This window comes from Pleurodeles waltl, unplaced genomic scaffold (genome assembly GCF_031143425.1).
Source record: "Pleurodeles waltl isolate 20211129_DDA unplaced genomic scaffold, aPleWal1.hap1.20221129 scaffold_39, whole genome shotgun sequence".
In the NCBI taxonomy this organism is placed as follows: Eukaryota; Metazoa; Chordata; class Amphibia; order Caudata; family Salamandridae; genus Pleurodeles; species Pleurodeles waltl.
In genome coordinates, this window is record NW_027150097.1 from 1980422 (window position 1) to 2002529 (window position 22108).

At 47.8% G+C, this 22108-nt stretch overlaps 4 non-coding genes across 4 annotated transcripts; 3 read left to right on the plus strand and 1 right to left on the minus strand.

Moving 5' to 3' along the window:
• Positions 1-7138: 7138 nt before the first annotated feature.
• TRNAT-UGU (transfer RNA threonine (anticodon UGU)) lies at positions 7139-7211 on the plus strand. Its single transcript has one exon. It is a non-coding gene; the product is annotated as a tRNA-Thr (tRNA).
• A 1608-nt stretch (positions 7212-8819) lies between these two features.
• On the plus strand, positions 8820-8891 carry TRNAC-GCA (transfer RNA cysteine (anticodon GCA)). Its single transcript has one exon. It is a non-coding gene; the product is annotated as a tRNA-Cys (tRNA).
• A 10814-nt stretch (positions 8892-19705) lies between these two features.
• On the minus strand, positions 19706-19777 carry TRNAC-GCA (transfer RNA cysteine (anticodon GCA)). Its single transcript has one exon. It is a non-coding gene; the product is annotated as a tRNA-Cys (tRNA).
• Positions 19778-20550: 773 nt separating this feature from the next.
• TRNAT-UGU (transfer RNA threonine (anticodon UGU)) lies at positions 20551-20623 on the plus strand. The gene has a single exon. It is a non-coding gene; the product is annotated as a tRNA-Thr (tRNA).
• Positions 20624-22108: the final 1485 nt, after the last annotated feature.

The window sequence follows — 22108 nt, forward strand, 5'->3', positions numbered from 1 at the left end:
ACTTTTTTATTTTTTAAGGAATTTCACATGATTACTTGTAAAAACCTGGATTTAAACAGTAGTTGACTGGTCCCTCAAAGAAACATCCGCTTTCCAATCATATCTTCCAACAACTTGAAGGCCATTGTAAATGTTGTCATTTCACTCTGACTAAACTGAAATTTGTGTATTTATACTTTTTTTAGCGCCGCATTTGCGTCGTTTTTTGACGCAAAAACGGCGCAAACTTGCAAAATACCATTGTATTTTGTAGGTTTGCGCCGTTAGCCGTCAAAAAGCGGCGCAAATGCGGCGCTAAAAAAAGTATAAATACGGGCCACGGTTTTTAAGCTCCTTCGCTTCACCTCTTTACAGATTTCACAAGACAAAGCAGTAGAATGCAGGAAGGGGTGAAACAGGAGTGACGTGTCATTACTCGGAGGTTTGAAAGGACAGGCTTTAAATCTCGTGTAAACTGGAGCCTATTTACACACAGAGTACACACCAGGTCCACTATTCTGCACAAATCCAGTTTTCTCTTATTGTCACGCTGACACACGTCAGCATTTTACAACTGGCAAGTGGGGATTTTTTTTTTTTATAAAAATGGGGAGGATGTATTTTCCCCTTGACTTACGCTGTTGTAGAGGCAGTTTCAGGCGGGGGCAGCTAAAATAAAGAAATTTTTGGATTAAAATCGGGCGTCTCCCGTCTGAATCGGGTTTGTTGGCATGTAAAGTGTGTAGGAAAGTACCATCTTGCCTGGTATGTTACCCCCATATTTCACTGTATATATGTTGTTTTATTTGTATGTGTCACTGGGACCCTGCCAGGCAGGGCCCCAGTGCTCATAAGTGTGCCCTGTATGTGTTACCTGTGTTATGACTAACTGTCTCACTGAGGCTCTGCTATTCAGAACCTCAGTGGTTATGCTCTCTCATTTCTTTCAAATTGTCACTAACAGGCTAGTGATCAATTTTACCAATTTACTTTGGCATACTGGAACACCCTTATAATTCCCTAGTATATGGTACTGAGGTACCCAGGGTATTGGGGTTCCAGGAGAACCCTATGGGCTGCAGCATTTCTTTTGCCACCCATAGGGAGCTCTGACAATTCTTACACAGGCCTGCCACTGCAGCCTGAGTGAAATAACGTCCACGTTATTTCACAGCCAGTTTACACTGCACTTAAGTAACTTATAAGTCACCTATATGTCTAACCTTTACCTGGTAAAGGTTGGGTGCTAAGTTACTTAGTGTGTGGGCACCCTGGCACTAGCCAAGGTGCCCCCACATTGTTCAGGGCCAATTCCCCGGACTTTGTAAGTGCGGGGACACCATTACACGCGTGCACTACATATAGGTCACTACCTATATGTAGTTTCACAATGGTAACTCCGAATATGGCCATGTAACATGTCTATGATCCTGGAATTGCCCCCTCTATACCATCCTGGCATAGTTGGCACAATCCCATGATCCCACGGGTCTCTAGCACAGACCCTGGCACTGCCAAACTGCCTTTCCTGGGGTTTCACTGCAGCTGCTGCTGCTGCCAACCCCTCAGACAGGTTTCTGCCCTCCTGGGGTCCAGCCAGGCCTGGCCCAGGAAGGCAGAACAAAGGACTTCCTCAGAGAGAGGGTGTTACACCCTCTCCCTTTGGAAAATGGTGTTAGGGCTGGGGAGGAGTAGCCTCCCCCAGCCTCTGGAAATGCTTTCATGGGCACAGATGGTGCCCATTTCTGCATAAGCCCGTCTACACCGGTTCAGGGACCCCTCAGCCCTGCTCTGGCGCGAAACTGGACAAAGGAAAGGGGAGTGACCACTCCCCTGACCTGCACCTCCCCTGGGAGGTGCCCAGAGCTCCTCCAGTGTGCTCCAGACCTCTGCCATCTTGGAAACAGAGGTGCTGCTGGCACACTGGACTGCTCTGAGTGGCCAGTGCCAGCAGGTGACGTCAGAGACTCCTTCTGATAGGCTCCTTCAGGTGTTGCTAGCCTATCCTCTCTCCTAAGTAGCCAAACCCTCTTTTCTGGCTATTTAGGGTCTCTGTCTTTGGGGATTCCTTAGATAACGAATGCAAGAGCTCATCCGAGTTCCTCTGCATCTCTCTCTTCACCTTCTGCCAAGGAATCGACTGCTGACCGCGCTGGGAGCCTGCAAAACTGCAACAAAGTAGCGAAGACGACTACTGCAACTCTGTAACGCTGATCCTGCCGCCTTCTCGACTGCTTTCCTGGTGGTGCATGCTGTGGGGGTAGTCTGCCTCCTCTCTGCACTAGAAGCTCCGAAGAAATCTCCTGTGGGTCGAAGGAATCGTCCCCCTGCAACCGCAGGCACCAAAGAACTGCATCACCGGTACCCTGGGTCTCCACTCAGCACAACGAGCGAGGTCCCTTGAATCCAGCAACTCTGTCCAAGTGACTCCCACAGTCCAGTGACTCTTCAGTCCAAGTTTGGTGGAGGTAAGTCCTTGCCTCCCCACGCCAGACTGCATTGCTGGGAACCGCAACTTTTGCAGCTACTCCGGCCTCTGTGCACTTCCGGCGGAAATCCTTTGTGCACAGCCAAGCCTGGGTCCACGGCACTCTAACCTGCATTGCACGACCTTCTAAGTTGTCCTCCGGCAACGTGGGACTCCTTTGTGAGACTTCAGGTGAGCACCATTTCACTCCTCTTTGTAGTGCCTATTCCGGCACTTCTGCGGGTGCTGCCTGCTTCTGAGAGGGTTCCTTGTCTTGCTTGACGCCCCCTCTGTCCCCAGACGCAATTGGTGACATCCTGGTCCCTCCTGGGCCACAGCAGCATCCAAAAGCCCTAACCGCACGACTTGCAGCTAGTAAGGCTTGTTTGCGGTCTTTCTTCAGGAAAACACTTCTGCACGACTCTCCACGGCGTGCGGCATCCATCCTCCAAAGGGAAAGTCTCTAGCCCTTGTCGTTCCCACAGAATCTTCAACTTCTACAGTCCAGTAGCAGCTTCTTTGCACCCACAGCTGGCATTTCCTGGGCATCTGCCCATCTCCGACTTGCTTGTGACTTTTGGACTTGGTCCCCTTCTTCCACAGGTACCCTCGTTTGGAAATCCATCGTTGTTGCATTGCTGATTTGTGTCTTTCCTGCAGAATTCCCCTATCACGACTTCTGTGCTCTTTGGGGAACTTTAGTGCACTTTGCACTCACTTTTCAGGGTGGGCTATTTTTCTAACCCTAACTGTTTTCTTACAGTCCCAGCGACCCTCTACAAGGTCACATAGGTTTGGGGTCCATTCGTGGTTCGCATTCTACTTTTGGAGTATATGGTTTGTGTTGGCCCTATCCCTATGTGTCCCCATTGCATCCTATTGTAACTATACATTGTTTGCACGGTTTTCTAAGACTATACTGCATATTTTTGCTATTGTGTATATATATCTTGTGTATATTTCCTATCCTCTCACTGAGGGTACACTCTAAGATACTTTGGCATATTGTCATAAAAATAAAGTACCTTTATTTTTAGTATAACTGTGTATTGTGTTTTCTTATTATATTGTGCATATGACACTAGTGGTACTGTAGTAGCTTCACACGTCTCCTAGTTCAGCCTAAGCTGATCTGCTAAGCTACCATTATCTATCAGCCTAAGCTGCTAGACACCCTATACACTAATAAGGGATAACTGGGCCTGGTGCAAGGTGCAAGTACCCCTAGGTACTCACTACAAGCCAGTCCAGCCTCCTACACAGTGGTAACAGTAACCAGGTGAAGTTTGCATACCATTTCAACTTAGATTTCACTTTTAATTTGTTGAAAAAAGAATTGTATTTCACAATTAACAGCAGGGAGTCTTTTCTTTTTAATTTACAAAAAAAAGTGAAATAGGACAAAGAAAAACAGGGGAAAAGGACACTTAGATTTGAGCCAGGGATCTCCCGATCTGCAGTCAAATGGTCTACCACGGAGATATAACCCCTCCTCCCACCTGTGTGCCAGTATCCTGTTTTGCTATTCAGCTGCATTTCTCTCACTGCCCCACACCGAGCTATATCCCCGCGCTCCATCACTGCTCCACCACTGAGCTATATCCCTGCGATCCGTCACTGCTCCACACTGAACTATACCCCGTGCTCTATCACTGCTCCACCACTGAACTATACCCCGTGCTCTATCACTGCTCCATCACTGAGCTATATCCCTGCGATCCGTCACTGCTCCCCCACTGAGCTATATCCCCCGTGCTCTATCACTGCTCCATCACTGAGCTATATCCCCGTCCTCTATCACTGCTCCACCACTGAACTATATCCCCGTCCTCTATCACTGCTCCACCACTGAACTATATCCCCGTCCTCTATCACTGCTCCCCCACTGAGCTATATCCCCCGTGCTCTATCACTGCTCCACCACTGAGCTATATCCCTGCGATCCGTCACTGCTCCACACTGAACTATATCCCCGCGCTCTATCACTGCTCCATCACTGAGCTATATCCCCGTCCTCTATCACTGCTCCACCACTGAACTATATCCCCGTCCTCTATCACTGCTCCACCACTGAACTATATCCCCGTCCTCTATCACTGCTCCATCACCGAGCTATATCCCCGTCCTCTATCACTGCTCCACCACTGAACTATACCCCGTGCTCTATCACTGCTCCATCACTGAGCTATATCCCTGCGATCCGTCACTGCTCCCCCACTGAGCTATATCCCCCGTGCTCTATCACTGCTCCATCACTGAGCTATATCCCCGTCCTCTATCACTGCTCCACCCCTGAGCTATATCCCCGTCCTCTATCACTGCTCCACCACTGAACTATATCCCCGTCCTCTATCATCGCTCCCCCACTGAGCTATATCCCCCGTGCTCTATCACTGCTCCATCACTGAACTATATCCCCGTCCTCTATCACTGCTCCACCACTGAACTATATCCCCGTCCTCTATCACTGCCCCACACCGAGCTATATCCCCGTCCTCTATCACTGCTCCACCACTGAACTATACCCCGTGCTCTATCACTGCTCCATCACTGAGCTATATCCCTGCGATCCGTCACTGCTCCCCCACTGAGCTATATCCCCCGTGCTCTATCACTGCTCCATCACTGAGCTATATCCCCCGTGCTCTATCACTGCTCCACCCCTGAGCTATATCCCCGTCCTCTATCACTGCTCCACCACTGAACTATATCCCCGTGCTCTCTCACTGCTCCATCACCGAGCTATATCCCCGTCCTCTATCACTGCTCCACCACTGAACTATATCCCCGTCCTCTATCACTGCTCCACCACTGAACTATATCCCCGTGCTCTATCACTGCTCCATCAACGAGCTATATCCCCGTCCTCTATCACTGCTCCACCACTTAACTATATCCCTGCGATCCGTCACTGCTCCCCCACTGAGCTATATCCCCCGTCCTCTCTCACTGCTCCATCACTGAGCTATATCCCCGTGCTCTATCACTGCTCCCCCACTGAGCTATATCCCCTGTACTCTATCACTGCTCCCCCACTGAGCTATATCCCCTGTACTCTATCACTGCTCCACCACTGAGCTATATCCCTGCGATCCGTCACTGCTCCCCCACCGAGCTATATCCCCTGTCCTCTATCACTGCTCCATCACTGAGCTATATCCCTGCGATCCATCACTGCTCCATCACTGAGCTATATCCCTGCGATCCGTCACTGCTCCCCCACTGAGCTATATCCCCCGTGCTCTATCACTGCTCCATCACTGAGCTATATCCCCGTCCTCTATCACTGCTCCACCCCTGAGCTATATCCCCGTCCTCTATCACTGCTCCACCACTGAACTATATCCCCGTCCTCTATCATCGCTCCCCCACTGAGCTATATCCCCCGTGCTCTATCACTGCTCCATCACTGAACTATATCCCCGTCCTCTATCACTGCTCCACCACTGAACTATATCCCCGTCCTCTATCACTGCCCCACACCGAGCTATATCCCCGTCCTCTATCACTGCTCCACCACTGAACTATACCCCGTGCTCTATCACTGCTCCATCACTGAGCTATATCCCTGCGATCCGTCACTGCTCCCCCACTGAGCTATATCCCCCGTGCTCTATCACTGCTCCATCACTGAGCTATATCCCCCGTGCTCTATCACTGCTCCACCCCTGAGCTATATCCCCGTCCTCTATCACTGCTCCACCACTGAACTATATCCCCGTGCTCTCTCACTGCTCCATCACCGAGCTATATCCCCGTCCTCTATCACTGCTCCACCACTGAACTATATCCCCGTCCTCTATCACTGCTCCACCACTGAACTATATCCCCGTGCTCTATCACTGCTCCATCAACGAGCTATATCCCCGTCCTCTATCACTGCTCCACCACTTAACTATATCCCTGCGATCCGTCACTGCTCCCCCACTGAGCTATATCCCCCGTCCTCTCTCACTGCTCCATCACTGAGCTATATCCCCGTGCTCTATCACTGCTCCCCCACTGAGCTATATCCCCTGTACTCTATCACTGCTCCCCCACTGAGCTATATCCCCTGTACTCTATCACTGCTCCACCACTGAGCTATATCCCTGCGATCCGTCACTGCTCCCCCACTGAGCTATATCCCCTGTCCTCTATCACTGCTCCATCACTGAGCTATATCCCTGCGATCCATCACTGCTCCACCACTGAACTATATCCCCGTGCTCTATCACTGCTCCCCCACTGAGCTATATCCCCGTGATTTTGCATTTGAAATTAATTTCTGATGAAACATGAAGTGAAATCAATGCTCATTTCTGACGTCATTTAAACCGCAGTGTATGTCTTGGTTAATTCTGAGCCTCCACGATGAAAAAACCTTATAAGAAGTCCTAATTTGAAGGGTCATGGAAGGTGTTGTGTGCGCAGCACCAGTGGGACCAGAGTGATGACCAGCGGGGGGGGGGGGCAGCTTCCCCTGCAGAGAGCGGGGCGGGTGTCTCTTGTGAGTGACTCACACTCTGTGCAGTGGGCGGGGCAGTCTCTGGACACAACAGGGCTCACATCCGGTTCTGTCTCTGACTCTCCCTTCCCCGGGCGAGCCTCTCTTCTGGTAACTCCGCCCTGTAGTGAAGGATGATGCACAGTTCACCCACAGGTGTGCGCACCTCTTCCATCCCAGGCTCTCCCGAATACTCCTTGTCAGCTGGCTCCATAGCTCAGGGGTTAGAGCACTGGTCTTGTAAACCAGGGGCCGCGAGTTCAAATCTCGCTGGGGCCTCGCATACTTTTTCCACATCACACTGTTTTCTGGAGCAGTTATTCATTTGCAAAGTTTGGCTCGGGGCAAAGGTTGACTATTTTAATGTCCTTTTGTTTCTACTTAGAGGGAACTATTCCTGAAAACAGTTTTCAACTTTGTTTTTTAACCTGAGCCAAGTACAAGGCAACATCAAAACCCCAAATGCGACAGAAGCGCTAGAAAGCCTACTCTGCGAAGAGCTTCTTTGTTAGTAGACGGATGCCCGTGGACTCCCGGTTGGCCTCTAGGAGCAACCAGACAATGCTATAAAAAGCGTAGAAGAAAGTTATAACTTTAAAAAAACATGGAAATACTTTGTTTAGTTTCATGTGCAACCTGCCTTTTCAACTACACGCATTTCAACATTTCACCAAAGGAAAGCGGGAAGTTTAAAACATATAATGGGGAGAATGTACTTTGCCTCGCTGACTTTTATTGAAGCAGAGGCCATTTCTGGCTACAAATCCCGGGAGTCTCCCGGCTGGATCGGGCCTGTTGTCATGTAGACAACTACACTGCTCCTTCCTCGCTCTTCTGAGGTGTATATTTGCCCTGAATACAATAGTTAAACTTTAAGTTAGTGGTTTGACCGTTCATACTCACGTTTTTAATTAATAGAATTATCTCATTTGATGCGTCTTAATGCGCTCCCAGAAGCATTCATTTATTTATTGCATTTTTTTTGTTATTATTAATTAGTGTCCGCGTGTTGCGTGACTAATTACATTAAATCAACAGACACCGACAAAGCTAGTAGGTCTCGCTTTTGGAACCAATTGGCTTTGCCAGTGTTTTTTACCCATACTGTGCAGCATCATCAAAGAAAACAAAAAAACAGTCCCGATGATGCGGAACCCGAGTTACTTTGTACTCACAGGCAGCACCAAGCAAGCGCCTAGAAAATGACTAAAGCATTTTTTCCTTCACATTGACCAAGTTGGATCAGAAAATAATACAAACATATCAGTAGAAAGCGATTTTTAAGCCCAGGTGGAGGGGAGGCAGGTGTGGGAAAGCATCCCTGGTAATGCCGGTGGGAGCCACAACCCGGAGGGGGCAGGAAGGGGAAGGAGGGAGAAGACATTGGTGGGGGAGAAAGACGAAGGACAAAGTTAAGGGGGAGAAGCTACAGGTGAGAGAGCAGCGTGGAGTAGACGGGGAGAAGCGCAGGGACGAGGAAGCAGCCGGGGGCAGGGGAATGTTACCCAAGTGCACCATGGAGGCCCGAGAGCAAGACGGAGTGTGGCCAGGGAGAGAAGTGCACGAGGGGTGTAGCGCACTGAGGCGGAGTAGGAGAGCACGGAAAGGGTGCTCAGTGGCAGCACAGTGTTAGAGGCTATAGCTGAAGGTGCAGCAGCGAGAGAGGAGTGAGTGAAGCAAAGGAGAAGAGACGGGGATGTAGTTCAGTGGTGGAGTGAGTATGGATGAGAGATATAGCTGAGTGAGACAGGACAAGGATGGTACTCAGTGCTAGTGCGATGTTACGGGGGAGGATATAACATGGTGATGCAGCAAAAACAGAAGACTGAGTCCTGGCACCTGTGGACCGCTGCCGATAGAACTCAGTGCGCCATGATGGCTGTGGACGGGGATATAGCTCAGTGGTAGAGCATTTGACTGCAGATCAAGAGGTCCCTGGTTCAAATCCGGGTGTCCCCTTTACCCTTTTAAAAAAAAGGAAATTTCACTTTATTATTCGCTAAAAACTAGATATAAATAGTAGTTCAGTGTTTTCAATCGGTCCCTGAAAGAAACATCCACTTTTCAATCATGTTTTCAAAAAACTTAACACCTTTTTTAACTGTTGTCATTTCCCTTTGCTAAATTGAAATGTGTTTTTCAGCTCATGGCTTCCCTTTTTTACAGAGGTGACGAGACAAACAGTAGACTGCAGGAGTGACTGTCACTGGTGAGAGGGTTTGGAGTGCATGCTCTCACTCTCGTGCAAATACGAGTCTCTTTACCCTTAGTATACACACCAGGGGCACTATCTGCACAGATCCAGCCTTCACTCAGTGCCACGGTGACACACGTCAGCATTTTACAACTGGCATAGGGGGAAGTTTGTTAATAAAAATGCGGAGGATGTATTTTCCCCATTGACTTACGCTGTTGTAGAGGCAGTTTCAGGCGGGGGCAGCTAAAACAAAGACATTCATGGATTAAAAATCGGGAGTGTCCCGTCTGAATCGGGTCTGTTGTCATGTATGTGTTCATTCAACTAACATGCCAACACTGGTAACAGTAATCAGGTGAAGTTCAATTAAGATAAGATTTCAGGTTAGTTTTAACTTTTAATTTGTTGAAACAAAATCGCACTTCACGCTTAAAAGCAGGGAATCCATTATGTGTTTAGCTAAAAAATAATGTGAAATGGGACGATGAAAAAGAAGTGAAGGGGACACCCGGATTAAAACGGGGGACCTCCTCATCTGCAGTAAAATGCCCCTCCACTGAGCTATATCCCCTCCTCAGCGCCCACTGTGACTCAGTCTTGGATCAGTGCTGCACCTTCGGGCCAGAACCTTCCTTTCTGATATTGCTTCACTACTGAGCAGCACTTCTGTCACTGCCCCACACTGAGCTACATCCCCGTCCTCTTTCACTACTCACACTGAGCTACATCCGCGTTCCTATCACTACTCACACTGAGCTACATCCCAGCGCTCTATCACTGCTCCACACTGAGCTATATCTCGATCTCTATCACTGGTCCACCACTGATCTCTATCCCTCAGGCTCTCTCACTGCTCCACGCTGAGCTATACCTCCCTGCTCCATCACTCATCCACACTCAGCTATATCCACACTGAGCTATATCCCAGTGTCCTATGCCTCATCCACTATTTACCTACACCTTCATCCTTCATCCCTGCTACCCCCTGTGCTATATCCCCGCCTTCTGCCACTGCTCCACCCTGACCTATATCCCCGTGCCCTATCACTGCTCCACCACTGAGCTACATCCCCATGCTATATCACTGAGCTATATCCCAGTGCTCTCTCACTGCTCTACCACTGAGCGATATCCCTATCACTGCTCCGCCAGTGAGCTATATCCCCCGTCCTCTCTCACTGATCCAACACTGAGCTATATCCCAGTGTCCTATGCCTCATCTACTATTTACCTACACCTTCATCCTTCATCCCTGCTCCCCGTGCTATATCATCGTGCTCTGTTACTGCTCCACCCTGAGGGTCTGAAAGGAAGGACATGGAGAGACAAAGAGGGAGGGAGGGGTGAAGGCAGAAGATAAAGGAGAAGCAACGGAGCTGAGAGCATAACCGAAGGAATGTGAGAGAAGGGGGAGAGGAAGAAAGATAAAGGGAGAGATGGAGGAGAGAGAAAATGATGGAACAAAGGGGGAGGGGACAGAAACTCACAGAGAGAGAGAGAGAGAGAGAGAGAGAGAGAGAGAGGGGCAGAAATATGGGAAAGTAAAACAGGAGGACATATCACAAGATGAGGAAGAATGAGAGAAGGACACACAGTAATAACATGACGTTTCTTTGTCGGCTCGGCTCGTGTTTTGGCCCTTAGAGCCGAGCCTGAATGCTGATGTCTCTGGTTTGACCACCCTCGGAGCTGCCAGGAAGGTCGCTGCAAGGCTTGAGATGTCGCTTCTGATGACCCCTGAAAAAAAGGGGTGTGGGGCACATTCTAGAACAGTGACCGTGTAGTATGTGTAAATAGGATCCGTGATACACATTAGAATATAAGGACTGATTTCAGAACCTTCCAACAAGAACACAGAACATTCCTAAAAGAAAAAGAGTCAAGACAAACCTCGAGGCGCTTCTATTACAGACAGTCTTGTATGAATCTCTCTGTATATGACTGATGTTATCTTCTATGCAGTTTCTATCAATGTCTCTGTTTCTAAATCCATCTACACAGGATCATTGTGTTACTTTCTTTTATTTTCAAATTAAGTTGTGTCCATTTCTCTGTTTTTTCTGTACAGCTCTCTCCATATAAGCCTAGGGAGAGCTTTGTTAAATTTTCTAAATAAAAAGGTGAAAAAAAACCTTCACTCTTGAATGTTTAATTTACGTACAAGCTGCTTCTGTGCACTGTCGCTTTTCGTGGTCTTCCCGTGCCTTTCTTCAGAGTTGTCATTTTCATTGCATTTCTTTTTGTTGCATATGTTTTACGTGCTGTTTGTATGTCCTTTCTTCAGCTTTCACTCCTCCCACTCATTGATAGGTCTCAACTACCAGACAGTGCAAGCTGTCTGCTGGTGAAAAGACCTGTTGTCTGCTCATTGCTTACCACTGGTTGGCTTTCATGTCACTCTCATTTGCTTTCTTTTTATTTGTTAGCTTGTGTGGGCTTTCCTTCCTCTTCTTGTGTTTGTCCCTCCTCTGGAGCATGGATGTATTACTGATATCCTTCCAATGCATGTTTTTCATGCACTACTTTTTTCTTCTGGCTTAAGCACTCCATGAAAGTGCATGTCTTTTCTAGCTGTCTTCCACGTGTACTTCTCTCCCCTGATTACACCGCGTGTTGCTCTCTGGCACCCAGCCTCCATGGTGCACTTGGGTAACATTCCCCTGCCTCCGGCTGCTTCCTCGCTCGTGCGCTTCTCCCCGTCTGCTCCATGCTGCTCTCTCACCTGTAGTTTCTCCCCTTAACTTTGTCCTTCGTCTTTCTCCCCCACCAATGCCTTCCATGTTGCTTTCACCCACCTCCACCCTCCGGGTTGTTGCTCCCACCTGCATTACCCGGGATGCTTCCCCACACCTGCCTCCCCCACCCTCCCTCTCCACCTGGGCTTAAAAAAAACGCTTTCCATTGATTTTTTGTATTATTTTCTGATCCACCTTGGTCAATTTGAAGAAAAACATGCTTTAGTCATTTTCTAGGCGCTTGCCTGGTGCTGCCTGTGAGTACAAAGCAGCTCGACTTCCACATCATCAGGCCTGTTTTTTTGTTTTCTTTGATGATGATGCACAACATCGGGGATGATGTACAGTATGGTTAAAAAACACTGGCAAAGCCAATTGGTTTCAAAAGCGAGACCTATTGGCTTTGCCAGTGTTTGTTCATTTAATCTAATTAGTTGTGCAGCAAGCTGACACTAATTAATAATAAAAAAAAACCTTTAAAGAAATAAATGCATGCTTCTGGGAGCGCATTAAGACGCATCTGATGAGATAATTCCATTAATTAAAAACGTGAGTATGATCAGTCAAACCAATAACTTCAAGTTTAACTATTGTATTTAGGGTAAATATACACCTCAGAAGAGAGAGGAAGGAGCAGTGTAGTGGCCTACATGACAACAGGCCCGAATCAGCCGGGGGACTCCCGGGTTTTGTAGCCAGTAACTGCTGTGTTTTTGACTGACTCCCGCAAGAAATGGCCTCTGCTTCAATAAAAATCAAAAGGGGAAAGTACATTCTCCCCATTATGTGTTTTAAATCTCCTGCTTTCCTTTTTTAAGATGTTGAAATGCGTGTAGTTGAAAAGGCAGGTTGCAGATGAAACTAGAAAAAGTCAGGTTGCTAATTTTTAGGGTTGAGCCTGAGTCGCATGCGCTTGCACATGCGTTTCGCTAAGCGAGACGCTTTTGTAACTAAAAAGGGCTCGGAGCCCTGTCCACGTCACGTCCGTGTTTTTCATTGGTTCGTGGGCTTGCCTATTAAAATCCGCTTGCTTTCATTAGTCGAAGGCATGCACACGTCATGCCTTTTCCGGTGGATAGCCCTCCTCGAGCGCATCGACCAAGTACAGAAAACATGCGAGGCTCGCTGTTTTCTGTCCGGCTCGTGGACTACTTTTTCTCTCTTTTCCCAGCGCGATCTTGCTTGGCAGAAGTCGAGCGCCTTACATAATATCGACCCTGTTTCACAGTTAATTGCACTTTTTCCAGTTAGTACATTAATGCAATTTTGCCGATAGGTTTCATTACCAGTGAAAAGTCGTGTTAGGAGTTTACAACGCTATCAGCTCTAACACGAGCAAACACGAGACCCGTTGCATTGCAAATGCTTGTTTTTTAAAGTTATAACTTGTACACTTTTCAAGAGCACACCTGGGGGTGAACTGTGCATGATCCTTCTCTTCAGGGTGGGGGTGGTTACCCAGATAGAGGTTCGCGAAGTGAAGGGAGCATCACAGACAGAACCGGATATGAGGTGCCGTGTTCAGAGACTGCCCCACCGACTGCACAGAGTGTTTTTTTTTTATTTTTTATTTAATGCGTTTTTATATAGCGCGGACTATACCCGAGGGTGTCAGAGCGCTTCACAATAGGCAAAGTAGAGATACAAGAGGAGAAGAATTACAAGTGAGCCTGTTACAAAAACAAACGTTACATTACATGAGGCAATAGTGAAAATTGTGCAAGTATCAAGAGCAAAAAAGTCCACGAGGTAGCAAACGATACGTTACGAAAGGAAAAAGTGACGTGTGCAGGTTACAAGAGCACATAAAGTACAAGTAAAGGTAAAAAAAAAATTGCAATAAATGGTGGACACTCAAAACACTCAAACAATAGTTCTGTTACATGAGGCAGTGGTGGCCGTTGTGCATGTATCAAAAGTAAACAAGATATAAGAGGTAGCAAATGATACGTTGTAAAAGGAAAGGTGCCGTGTGCAAGATACAAAAGAGTACAAAATACAGGTAGAGGTATAAAACTGCACTAAATGGCAGACACTCAAAACACAAAAACACCCTGGGAAGGCACTTCTATAGGCGTGGAGAACAGAATTTCCTATAATGGAAGGACTTCCTTCAGGAAACAGAGAACTAGAATTTAATTTGGAAGTGTCTTTGAAGGAGGAGAGCTTTGAGGTCAGTTTTGAAGGCCTGGGAAGAGGTGGTGGTCCGAAGCTGAGGTGGAAGTGAGTTCCAGATTCTCACCGCGTTGCCTGAAAAGGATTGGGCCATCAATCTTTCCTTCTTGAAAATGGGAGGTTCAAGCAGTAACTTTTCTGCATTACGTGATGGTCTGGAGCCCCCAGAGAGTTTCAGTTTATTCACCAGGTAGCGAGGGGAGGAGGAGTGCAAGGCTTTGTGGGTGATACATGCAGTTTTGTAGATAGATCTTGCCTCTATGGGAAGCCAACGGAGGGTGGATAAAATGGGTGTGATGTGGTCGCTTCTTTTGGCCCCATATATGAAACGAGCTGCTGAATGGAGAATAGACTTCAGGGGGGAAAGGTGGGATTTGGGAAGGCCAGTAAGAAGAGAGTTGCAGTAGTCCAATCTGGAGAGAACCAGCGCTTGGACCAGGGTTTTAAGGTCGTACTCCGGGAAGAAGCGACGAATCCCCCAAAGAAGGCGCAGTTGGTGTCGAGCAGACTTTGCAATGGAGTCGATGTGGGAGAGTAGATTGAGTTTTTTGTCGAGAGTGACACCAAGGGATTTTGCGCTCTCGACAATGATGGGCTTATTGTTCATTAGATTGATCTGATCCATCCATGTTTGCACTGGGGGATGAGAAAGTGAGGAGGAGAGGAGGAGGAATTCTGTTTTGGAGGGATTCAGGATCAGTTGATGAGTTACCATCCAGTTTTGAATGGAGTCGAGAGTAGAGCTAAGGAAGGAGAGATCGTGAGTGGAGGCCACCTTGAGGTAGATCTGAGTGTCATCCGCATATAGATGATAGTGGATCCCGGATTTACTCAGGAGATTTCCCAACGGTTCTAAATAGAGATTGAACAGTGTGGGTGCCAGTATGGAGCCTTGAGGAACACCTTGACTGACCGCTAAAGGAGCTGAAAGACTGTTCGCTATTTTGATCATTTGGGATCTATCAGAGAGGAAGGAGGCAAACCATTTGAGCACAGTGCCCTCCATGCCCATTCTCTGTTGAAGAGTGTTTAGGAGAGTGTTGTGATTGACAGTGTCAAAGGCTGCAGAAAGGTCGAGAAGAATTAGAAGACACGACTCCCCTGAATCGAGTATCCGCAGCGCGTCGTCAATCACTAGCAGCAGGGCTGTTTCAGTGCTGCAGTTTTGAATGAAGCCGGACTGGAAATTGTCAAGAAGATCATTTTCCTTGATATGGCGAGAGAGTTGTTTCGCTACACATTTTTCTGTGATTTTTGCAAGAAAGGGTAGGTTGGTGATGGGACGGTAATTGTTGAGGTCGTTCGCATCAGCAGTGGGTTTTTTTAGCAGAGGGGTGACCTGCCCAGTTTTGAAGGACACAGGAAGGGAGCCTTGACTGAGGGAGAGGTTGACCAGAGTGGTCCAGTAGGAAAGAGAATTAGTATAGAAGTCAATGGCAATGGCACTAGGGATGGGGTCAAGAGAGTGGTTAGAGGGCTTTGTATCGAGGATGCATTTAAGGAGAGCATCGTCAGAGATGGGGTCAAAGTTTTGCCAAATGGTTAAGGATTTGCGCTCCTCTGTAGGGGTAGGATGAATGACCTGATCTACAAGTGATTTTACTTTTTCGTCAAAGAATACAGCGAATTCCGCTGCTTTCTTTGTGGAATCTTCCAAATTGGAGGTTGGGTGAGAGCTGTTTGGGTTCTTGATGAGGTCGAATAGTTTTTTGGGTCTATTTTTGGCTGAGTCAAGGAGGGATTTGTAGTGCGACGCTTTTCCAAGGAAGATGAGCTTGTGGTACTTGGATCTTGCTAAACGAAGAGTGGCCAAATTTTCAGTGGAGGGCGCTTGTCTCCATTGTTTCTCAAGGGCTCTTAGGAACTTCCTTTCTTCATAGAGGGATTTGTTGAACCAAGGTGCTGAGGGAGTGGGCCTTTTCTTTTTGCTTTGGAGCGGAGCAACATTATTGATTTCGACTGCAAGGACTGTGAGGCATTGGGAGGTGAGTTCGTTAACATCTAGGTCCGGGTCTAGCCTTGGAAGTGATAGCAAAGCAGAGTCACAGAGGGTGCTGAGGTCAATATTTTTAGTGTCACGGAACCAGGAAGTAGCCCTCTTGGGCTGGCCAAGAGTTATAGAGTGTGATAGGTGAATAGAGAATGGGATGAGGAGGTGGTCTGACCAGTCTACATGGATAGGGGTAGCGATAGTCAGCAAGCCTGCTTTAGAAATAACAAGGTCCAGGATTGAGCCTTTAGAGTGTGTTGTTTCTGTGCAGTGTTGGCTAAGATCGTTTGCAGAGAGGAAGGTGGCCAGCAGATTCGCATAGGTGTCTTGAGGCGAGCCCCAATGGACATTGAAGTCACCCACGAAGATCTGATTGTCACTTTGCGTGTATTGGTCGCTGATGCAGTCCGTGAGTTCCTCCATAAACGAAGGGCTGCTACCAGGTGGGTGGTAAATAACATGGAATCTGAGAGGTGCGCGGTGGTGCAATTGAAGCTCAAGAGATAGGCATTCAAAAGTGTGGAAGGAGCTGTTAGGAAGAGCCTTAAGTTGAAGGGAGTTTCTAAAGATGACTGCAACACCTCCCCCAACTTTGTCAATTCTGTCATTTCTAAGTATAGAATAGCCTGTGGGTACCAGGAGATCAAACATAGAGTGAGAGGTATCATTGAACCAGGTCTCTGTGAGGAAGAGCATGTCAATATTGTGCAAGTTGATGGTATCGGAGATTTCAAGTTTGTGTTTTATTGCAGATCTGCAGTTGTGGAGCAAACAGCGCAGCTCTGACACAACTGTTTTGGTGATGGGGGCACTTGGGCTATGAGGGGTGATAGGGATATTGTACTTATATGAGGGCGCTCGGGATTTAGGTGGGCGAGTGGTTCTGACAGAGGAGATGGTCGGAATAGAGTAGATAACAGGGTTACTGGGAAGTGAAAGTGAAGGAAGGGTGGCATTCGAGTGCTTGTGTGGATTTGCAGACGACAGGCTATGCTTAGCTATAATGGGATGTGGGGGTGAGGTGCATCTCGTGGAAGGGTGAGTGGTTGTCAAAGGAATTGAGGTGTGTGGGAAAGTCGAGATCTTGGAGCTTAAAACTAAAATGGTTGCTTCAAGTTGGGAGATGGCGGTGATTAGAGAGCCTAGCTTATTTTCCAGAGAGAGTGAGGGAGAGCACGGCATGTTGGGTGGCTCGAAGGAAACAGGAGGGGGTGCACTAGGCAGTGTACGGCAGAGAGAGGTGGGGGAACGGGAGGGGAGTAGGGGTATAGGGTTCAGAGGTGGGGAAAGGTTTTGGATGAGAGCAGGAGTTGGTGCATCAGGGGTGAGAGGAGAGTTGTCGTTGTTGGCATTGCAAGAAGGATAGGAATTAAGGGCAAAATTAGGGGGCGATAGGAGAGGAGTGGGGCGGTGGGGCGGAAGGAGAGGAGTGGGGCGGTGGGGCGGAAGGAGAGGGGAGGAGTGTGAGGAGTCATAGGGATTAGGGAGGTTTGGAAGGAAGGGAGGGGAGGGGGTTGGATAGGACCTGGTCGCTAAGTGAGGTGGCTGTGAGGGAGCGGGTATCAGGCAGAGTGGGGGGGACTGGGAGAAAGGGAAGTTGAAGAAAGGAGGTGATTCTGCTCGGACCGAGGGAGGGAAGGGGTTACCCGGGGAGGAAAGGGGGTAGTACAGCATTGCTGAAGGAGAGTGGGGAGGGAGAGAGATGGAATGTAGTTGTGGGGAAATCGGGGAACAAAGTGAGGGGAGGAGTGGGTGGAAAAGCAGAGAGGAGGAGGGAACAAGGGGAACGTAGGGAACATAGACAAGGGGAGAGGGCTGGAGGAGAGGTGGTCTATGGAGGGGGGTGGCCGAAAGGGATAGGGGGGAGGAGATGAGAATGGAGTGCCGGACCGGTGCAGAATGGACGAGGAGCGTGTTAGCTAGAGGTAATGCTGAAGTGAAGAGGGGAGGGGCAAACTGTGAGGGGGAAAGAATAGGAGGGGAGGTCCGAGGGGAGAGAAGAGGGTCGGCCTGTGCCTCCCTAGGGTGCAGCCTGTTGGAGAGTGGGGGGGTCAAGGGAGGAGAAAGGAAGTAATTGGTGGAGCTGGATGGAGAGTCAAGGGATAGCCCGGTCGCAGGGGAGGGGAGTAGGGAAGGGAAGAGGCGGTCAAAGAGAGAGAGAACGGTGTCTTTGGCTTGTATCATAACAGTGCCGTTGTTATAGAGTGAGATAGTGAGGGAGCCGTTAAAACACGCAGAGGGGGAAATTTTTAGCTGTTTCCCATGAGGGATAGAGGAGGAGGAGGTGACGTTAAAGGAATTGTAAAAGCTGGTAGACCAAGAGGGTATGTCGTGCGTGAAGAAAATTAGATCGTTTTTGAGCCCCCCATACCGACCATTGTAAAACTGATCGACAAAAAGGGAATCGGGGAAACATTCAATGGTGTTATGCTTGAAACGTTTTGCTGCAGTTTTGGTCAGGTTAGGAGGGTAGATGATTTTGTAGCAATTAATTCCAGACTTAATTCGAGGGGTGGCCATGTTGGGAAATTGTGGAGGAGGCGGGTGGTGGGGATGAGGGAAGGGTGTTACTAGGACGGTGTGAGTCACTCACAAGACTCGTCAGGGGTAGTAAGCGCTATATAAATACTATTACAATTCAATGCAATACAAAACACCCCGCCCTGCTCTGTGCAAGTGGAAGCTGCGCCCCCCCCCCCGCTGGCCATCACTCTGGTCCCACTGGTGATGCGCACACAACACTACCCTGACTCTTCAAATTAGGACTTCTTATAAGGTTTTTTCATCGTGGAGGCTCAGAATTAACCAAGACATACACTGCGGTTTAAATGACGTCAGAAATGAGCATTGAATTCACTTCATGTTTCATCAGAAACTAATTTAAAATGCAAAGTCACTGGGATATAGCTCAGTGTGGAGCATTTTACTGCAGATCAATAGACATTATTTTTTAGTTAAACACATAATGGATTCCCTGCTTTTAAGCATGAAGTACGATTTTGTTTAAACAAATTAAAAGTTAAAACTAAGTTGAAATCCTATCTTAGGCGAACTTCACCTGGTTACTGTTACCAGTGTTGGCATGTTAGTGGAATGAACACATACATGACAACAGACCCGATTCAGACGGGACGCTCCCGATTTTTAATCCATGAATGTCTTTATTTTAGCTGCCCCCGCCTGAAACTGCCTCTACAACAGCGTAAGTCAAGGGTAAAATACATCCTCCCCATTTTTATTTACAAACTTCCCCCCATGCCAGTTGTAAAATGCTGACGTGTGTCACCGTGGCACTGAGTGAAGGCTGGATTTGTGCAGATAGTGGCCCTGGTGTGTATACGAAGTGTAAAGAGACTCGTATTTGCACGAGAGTGAATGCATGCTCTCCAAACCCTCTCACCAGTGACAGTCACTCCTGTGACACCCATCTCACGCAGTCTACTGCTGGTCTCGTCACCTCTGTAAAGAAGGGAAGCCATGAGCTGAAAAACACATTTCACTTTAGCAAAGGGAAATGACAACAGTTAGAAAAGGCGTCAAGTTCTTGGAAAACATGATTGAAAAGTGGATGTTTCTTTCAGGGACCGATTGAAAACACTGAACTACTGTTGATATCCAGTTTTATTTGCAAATAATAATTTGAAATTTCCTTTTTTTTTTTTAAAAAAAAGGGTGAAGGGGACACCCGGATTTGAACCAGGGACCTCTTGATCTGCAGTCAAATGCTCTACCACTGAGCTATATCCCCGTCTCTGTTAGTGTCAGCGCACTGAGCTCTATCCGCGGTGCTTCAGAAGTGCCGGGACTCACTCTTCTGTTGCTGTCGCATCATCATGCCCAAAGCTGTGCCCTGAAACATGCGGGTGCTGCAATTAAATGTGCGCGCACAGAATACCAGGGTACTCCTAAAGACATTTAGTGCCGGTGTCCCCCCCCACAGGAAACCACCGGCTCAATTTAAGCACCGAACCACCCACGCACCCTCCCATACAGTTATGAAGATTGCTGCATTGCTTTGTGGCTTAAATGCAAATAGATTTTAAAAAACAATATTTTCATTTAAACCTCAGTGTATGTTCTGGTTAATTTTGAGCCTTCGTGATAGAAAAAAAATCTTATAAAAAGTAATAAATTAAATAGGACGCGCAGCACCAACGGTACTAGATTAATGAATGACTGCTTAGATGCAGACGTAGAAGTAACACTTCTGCACCCATATGATTCTATCCAGCTGACCTTTGAACTTTCTTCAGCTTTCATCTGTGACGTTTCTAAATGTGCAGAGCTACAGCTTCAGAGCCGGGCGGTCTCTCTTGTGGTGACTGACACTCTGTACAGTCAGGAGGGGCCTCTCTGGACAGTGTCACATCCTGCAGGGCCTGTTCTCTGCCTCCTCCCCGCTGACGCAAACCTCTCTGCCTGGTCCGTGCTGAGTCTACGCCCAGAGGAAACAAGAACACTGATTCCACTCACGAGTGAGCTCCCTCGTGACGCACTACAGTGTCATTCATATTGTCACCTGGCTCCATAGCTCAGGGGTTAGAGCACTGGTCTTGTAAACCAGGGGTCGCGAGTTTATATCTCGCTGGAGCCTGCAGTTCTCTGCTTTTTCCATTTATCCATTTTCAGAGCTCAGCTGAACGCAGAGGACGACTATTTTCAATGACGTTTCTTATTACTTGGAAAGAAGCATTTTTGTGAACACTTATTTTTAACCTAAGCCCAGTGGAGCAGAAAGCATCTTCACCCCACACGGCAACAGTAACGCGTCCTCGCCTTTGGTGGAACGCCCAAGGACCACCCCGCGGAGACCCACTCTCACCCCACTGATGTTGGGGAGTCACAACGTCGTCCCCAATGTGAAACACCATGTCAACACCAAAATAAAACTTCACCTACAACCACCAGGGGCGGAACCATGTCCGCTTTCATCAATGGGAGCTCAGCCATTTTCAGAACCAGGGCCACAATGAGTAACTGAGGCTCCCTTCACTGTCATTATAACACACAGAGGGGCATATTTACAAGCCCTAGCGCCTCCTTTCGACGCCCTAGCGGAATTTTTTTTTTACATGTCAAGCAGGCCCTTTTCCCGGTGCCAGATTTACAAACTGGTTTACAAATGCTTGCATCGCGCCAGACATAATGTATGCAACTGGGGCTTTCCACCATTCAGAGGCCCACAAGAATGGCGCAGTGAAATTGACCAGATTTCACGGTGTAATTTTTCCAGTCGTTTTTACCCCCTGACCATGGCAGGCATTAAAGTGTTGCTCCCATTGTTTCCATTGGGCCTCCCCAAGCGTTAGCATTGCTGTAATAGCGCCATCATTTTTTGCGCTAGTCGACCAATGCACCACAATAGTATAAAAAATGTTGACACTATTGTGCTAAAGTGTGCCATGGTACGTTGTATTGTAAATACGCCGCTAGGGTGGTGATGCTGGGGGGGGTGAGGGGGGGTGCAAGAAAAGCAGCGCATCATAGCTGATGCGCCACTTTCTTGTAAACATGCCCCAGAATGTTCAAGCTGTATTCGACGGTACTACATGGTAACCCTGGCTTCCAGCTCCATTGTGTAGTTGTGCTTTTGATGTGCTTGGCAAGTACCACAGCCTGAAAGGAACTCATATTTGTAACGATGTTGGTTCTAACACCATATGATGAAGCACAGAAAGTGAATATAAAGTCTGATTATCCATGGCGCATCCACTGCACAAAAATTAATTATTATTATTTAAAAGAACCACCCACCATGGTGTTATGCTTTAAATTCTGAGTTTGTGGCTCTTCAGACCAAGCACTTCTAAACTATACTGCCTACCGGTATGGATGACATGTGACTCCTACAACTTGTAGTCCTCTTTCCTGTGTAACGTTTCCTATACACTGACTGGCACACACAAGTGATTGCCTCCGTGTAATGTGTGTGTGATGTAAAAGTGCCCTCACACCCAACACTGGTATGAATGGTGCTAAAAAACGAATTGAATAAATATGAGAGAGTGGTATGAAGTCTTGAGGGGCACTGTTAAAGGGTGGTAATGCCGTAATCCATGGCAGAAGTGGGGGGTGCCAA